This window comes from Apis dorsata, unplaced genomic scaffold, assembly GCF_000469605.1.
Source record: "Apis dorsata unplaced genomic scaffold, Apis dorsata 1.3 scaffold_149, whole genome shotgun sequence".
NCBI lineage: Eukaryota > Metazoa > Arthropoda > Insecta > Hymenoptera > Apidae > Apis > Apis dorsata.
Genome location: NW_006263440.1, coordinates 628450 through 634188, shown reverse-complemented (window position 1 = coordinate 634188; position 5739 = coordinate 628450). Strand labels below are relative to the sequence as shown.

General features: G+C 47.5%; 1 protein-coding gene across 3 annotated transcripts in view; it reads left to right on the top strand.

Annotated features, from left to right (window-relative positions):
- The window catches only part of LOC102671059 (Krueppel-like factor 6), a 236668-nt gene that overhangs the window by 48023 nt on the left and 182906 nt on the right, over positions 1-5739 (top strand). The gene's annotated exons all lie outside the window — the stretch shown is intronic.

The following is a 5739-nucleotide window of genomic DNA, read 5'->3' as shown; positions in this document are numbered from 1 at the left end:
CGGCTCCCACCGTCTCTCGTGGCGCGGCGGTCATTGTCAAGCCAGAGAAGCGGGGTTTACGCCCGTAGACAATCGTTTTTGCCACCTCCTCCACCCCCTAAGCCCAGGGGATTTATGCTAACGCGTTAATAACCATACGCTTTTTGTCGTTTCCCCGTGGCTTGTGTAGCGCGGACACAGGCGGTAACTTCGCCCACTTTATTGCCACGATCCTCTCTCTCTCTCTTTCTCTTGCTCGGTTTATCGTCGATTAATGGTACGCAACCGTTGTAGCCCAACGAGTGAGGGGCGTGTGCCTGTGTTGGACCGATAAAATCCGCTAAATACTCTTGCCTTCTCTGCACACTCGTTAACACGGAGACCGCACGCGTTACTTATACACACGTCGTCCACGGTTATTCGACCGTTTTTCGTTAGTTACCTATCTTTCGTTATCTCGTCGCCATGGAAACCACTTTCGCTCGAACGTTTTTTGCCTCTTTTTCGTTTCGTTCTCTCATTGGCCGGTTCAAACTCGAGCGAAGTTTGGACAGAGACAGAATTTCTCGATGAAGATCGAAAGTTAACCCAGTTGACTCGTTTCGGTTGACGCACAGCGGAATGTCACTCGACTCGTCGAACTCGCTCGTGGAAATAACACTGGTTTTTGAATGGAATTTTTAAAGACGTTCGACGTTTGACAGTGTAAGTTTTATCTCCGCGCGTTTACGACAATGAATTATGTTTCGCTCGCTACCTTGCTTCGATAATAATCGATATCCCCGACGAAAGCATTCTACGGTGTTACGGTTAACGAGTATCGACGCGGCAGACGAAACTGGTGTGTTCTCGCGTCCACCTCGCTTCTCGGATCCATGCATCAGTTTCTGCATCTCTTCCACGCGCCTCCTATTGAATTGCCACCTAAACCTTGCTCGTCGCGGAGCGAGCGCATTTACATTCGTTGGCTGACACGCGCGCGACGTGGCGTATTTGTTATCTCCGTGAGAGAGAAAGAAAGAGAGAGAGAGAGAGAGAAGGAAAGGAAGACGCGCGTTAAAGTGCAAGTTGGCGGATCCCACGGTGCTGGGCGGACCTATTGACCGAGGCTAACAAGGCCGCCTCTTGTCGTACGAGGAAACGCGGAGAAGAGAAACGTGGATATAGGGTTAAGGTGATGGATACTGGATCGGAGAAGAGAGAGAGAGAGAGAAAGAGAGAAAGAGAGTGCATCGAGGTGACGTTCGCTAGATGAAAGAGTGGCAAATTTGAAATTCCTCGTTACGTAATTCGTCGCGAATGCGGAATAGACGAGGGAACAACGAGGAACAAAGAGGTTGAAAAACAATTGTCAAAGAGCAACGAATGGATACAACTTTCTGGTACATAGTCGTCGGTTCGTTCCGCGTTGAAAAAAGTCCCTTTTGTCGGCGAGAGAGGTAAGAGAATCGCGTGAAAGTGCCGTGTCAAATTCTTTTTCTTGCCTTTTTGGTCGCCGCTTAAAGACTCTGTCGAACCGTGCTTCCAACGAGTTTTTTTTTTCATCCTTTTTCTTCTTCCTCTTTTTCTCTTTTCTTTTCTTTCTTTTTTTTTTTTTCCTCAACGAGATTCTTCGAGAAAGAATCTGTTGGTCGCCGCGCTTCGAGTCATTTCGAAAAGTAGGGGGATAGTTGGGAAAACACGCGTATGTTAACGCGTCCGCTTTTCTCCACCCCAAGGTGAACACGGACATTTTATAGTTACGATTGAACTTTTCTAGTTGTCCTTTTACGCTTACTCTTCGAGAATGTTTAGCCTTGTTTAAAAGCCCATTCGATTTTAAAGATCGTCCCCTGGTAACCGGTATAAAAACAGGTTCTCGGACTGTGAATACGCATTAACAATAACTCAATCATAATTCTCGCGATTGCGAGTGATTCGACCACACCACTTTACGACATCAGATCTCCGTGTCGATAATGATCGTTTAAGTTTTAGTTGGATCGTTAAAAGTTTTAAAAAATAATTCCTCCTGTTCCTTTCCCCAAATTCTTCCTTCCACTCGTCCGTAATAATATACTCACCTTCCATCCCACGAACATCTATTTTACACGGTTTACAATTTCGCGTTCACGATCGTGGCGAAAACTCAAATTTATCTCAACGGTTACAATTCTTCGACGGTTACGATTCTTATCTTAATGTTCCGAACCGAGTTGAAAGGAAAGTAAAAAAGAGAGAGAGAGAGAGAGAGATAGAAAGAAAGAAAGAAAAGGAAAAAAGAGAGATCAGGAAGGGAAGAGAAGGAGGGGAATATCACGGGTCCCGAGAGAAGGAAAGAACTCTCAATGCGAAACAATGGAGTGAGCGCGACGGTGGATATATCATCGGGGTTGGCGCATGCCCCAATGCATCGCGCAATGCATCGCGGCATAACTCGTAGCAACGCATGAATATAATATGGGCATTAATAAATTCAAGCAGGTATTAATGCGGGCTAATGTATGCGCGGCAGCGGCGTCGGCATTTGTTATGCATCCACTTTGTAAAAGTCACAGAGTCGGTCCCTTCCACAATGGGCAACCGCGGTTGTTGTTACCTGTCCGTACCCGTGGAAATCCTACCCCTCGAACTCGCCTCCCCTCTTCTTGTTCGCCAACTTGTACACCGCGTAACAACGCGCCGCGTCTCCACTTCCGCTCCCGCTTCATTCGCGATTGTCGCCAACGGTCCGGGCCCGTGTCGCCTTCCCGAACCTTGTCCGCTTGTCCGCTTCACGTTCCCTGACAAATCGATTTAGATTCGCTCGGGAGAAATGGCGGAACACGAGCGGAACCTCGTCGAGCGAGGGATCATCTTCCGTTTGGTTTGGGATTACCTCCTTCCCGTTCCCTCCCTTCCTCTTGCTCGTGTAATTGCTCGAGTAATGTTAGTAGCGGGCTTGTTAGCGATGCGCCAACCCGTCGTTTGAAATACGATTGTGCAGCGAGGTAGTGATTTATACCTCGTTTGTGTTCCCGTGCTTTTGTGCTTCGGTATTATATACTCTGCCAACCACACGGTTGACACGGAAAATCACGTTTCGTCGTACGAGGCAACGTTCTGTATATATATATATCTAAGCCTATTTAATTTTTCTTTCGTCCAAGAAGATTAAAGATTAAAAAATAAGAGAACGAGGATTAAAAACGATAAATTGCATCGCGAGTCTTCTCTCTACGAGTTCGTTTGCCGATCGATCGATGGGAACGAAGGATGGAAAGGATTCGTCCCTGTACACGCGACGATTTCGCTGGGAGGCGAAACCACGGTCCTCGGTTGATGTGTATCGGTCCCCGCGCGCGCCGCATATTACCATTACAATGGTTTACAACGCGGTATCGGCCAAGATCTCGCGTGGACGACCCGGCTACCGACTACACACCGTTTCGTGTCCCCGTGAAAAACCTTATCGGCACAGGGGAGGGCCTGTTGTAACCGCCATCGGTGGTTCACGTGTACCTTCTTCTTCTATCCGGTTGAAAGAAGTTTCACCGCGCGGTACGCCAACCACGTTGTCTAATTTATTCGACAATCTGATCGGGAAGTTTATTCAAATTTTCCGGCGTCGTTGCACATTTTCATATCGTTTCGACGATATCTCATCTCTCTCACGTGTCCCGTCATATTTCCAATTTTATCCAACTTCATCGATTCTCGAATTTTTCGATTCGAATATCTTCCAAAAGGGAGGGGAGAAAGGGATAAATTTCTCCAGAAGATTTCCAGCGAATATTTCCTATAATTGTAAGTTTACGTCCCATCGCGAATCGAGAGGAGTTGGCGCGATTGTATTTTAAAACGGGCCGTGTATTGGCCGATGTATTCGAAGAGCGGCAACGCTCGAGACACACGGGTGTTGTTGGCACGATGCAACACAGAGGGGCGTCGAGAGTCGTAGAGCGTTGTCGCTGCGACACCTAGCTCGGCCACCTATCCATGCATTATGCATCTAATGTTAGTTACATGAGGATATACGGAGGCGCTAGGCCCATCTTCCCAGGGCTCTCTCAGTTTATAAGATCGGACACCGACGTCACCTACCTGTCGTCAAAGGCTTCTTCCCCCCACGGTACAGCCCAGAATTTCAGAACCTTGACGAATATTGGTTCGTCGTCAGTCGTTTAACTTTCCTCTCGACGAATTATTTTCCGCATTCCCCCCTCTCGATCAAGGTTAAGGCGTAAAGTGCGAATCGTTTAAATTATTAGGAAAATCGCGACTCTCTAAAGATCTCTCGATACGATAATTAACATAGTGCGCGGCGTATAAGGGAAGGATAGACGCGTGAAATCTAGTTTTCCGCGATTTTCCGCCGTCTCGATTAATGCTGCGCCACGTTTTTGCTCGGTCTACCCAACCCATCGAGGAGACCTCTTGCGACAGTTAATGGTGTTCCGCGTGTTGCCGCGTATTGAAGAGTTCTAATTGGTTTTCATTAGCGATAATTAACGAGGTTGACGCGGCCGCGTTCCTCCAATTTAACGGTAAACACCGGTTCGATTTGTCAATTTTCCCAATCTAATTCGTGCATTACTCGATATAACGCGCGTAAATCGCACGACATCGGGTGACACGCTCTGCATTAGGCGACTGGTCTCCGATTTCCCCGCTGTTTCCCCCTCCCCCTCCCCGTTGACTTAGCACCGATCCTCTAGCGGTATCTGGAATTTGCCTGCGTCTAGTTTTATCTACGTAAACCACGTGTAACCTGGCCGTGTAACCAACTGTCTACACGTATCTTTTCGTTTAAAAGGAGAAATTGGGGAAACGCCTTTTTTCCATCTCTTCTGGATCTCCAAATCCAATTTTTAATTTCCTCGATAAAAAGAAAAAATAAAACAACGGAACAGCAGTTGAAGAGCATCGATGAAATTTCGAACGAAATGGCTGGTAACTCATTACCTAGTTCGAGAGAAGCAGCCGAGATTAATTACCGGTATCTTATTCGCGAGTTCCATTAGATCGTACGTAAGAATCACGTGATAGCGTAACGGAGGGAAACCGAGTAGGCGATGGAGAGTCCGTAAGCGTAATGTAATCAGGATTGCGCCTACCTTCACCTATCCTGTACGGTGGGAAAGAAAGAGAGAGAGAGAGAAAGGGAATTCATTTGCATATTAATCTATATAATTAACTGCGGCTAACTAATCGCTCGCGTTTAATTAACGCGCTGCTGTGTGCCTCCGCTGTTCGCTCCCCCTGCCCCTTGTCCCTCGCCCTTGTCGTTGTTGCTGCTGCTGTTGCTTTTGTTCCTGTTGCACGGCAAGTCGAGTTGCATTTGTTCGAGGGCGGCGAACGCCACGTTACCAAGTGTCGTTAACTCGTACACCTCCTGATTATACCACGTTTCATCCTCCCCCTCCTCCCTCCTCGTCCTCGTGTACGTCGACCCTTTTTCTTCGCGCGCCCGTGCAAACTCTCGTAATTTTTTTCCTTCGTCAATTTTTCTCAACTTACGTTACTGTATAATAATATTGCGATATAGTAGAACTACGCCGTGTCCTTACTCGGTGTGTATACACATCGGGCGAAGGCAAAAACAAAGTTTTCGCGAAGGAACGGAAAATAAATATAAACAGAAACCTTAAACCGCTCGAAGCGAGAGCTGTAACGTGATCGCGGCGCGCGCAGGTGTTGGCGGCCTGGTAGCGTGTAAACACACGCGACGACATTCGTCGCGTCGAGACCGCAGAAAGAAAATTTTAAAGGTCGCGTCGCCCCTTTATTCTCCGTCTCGTC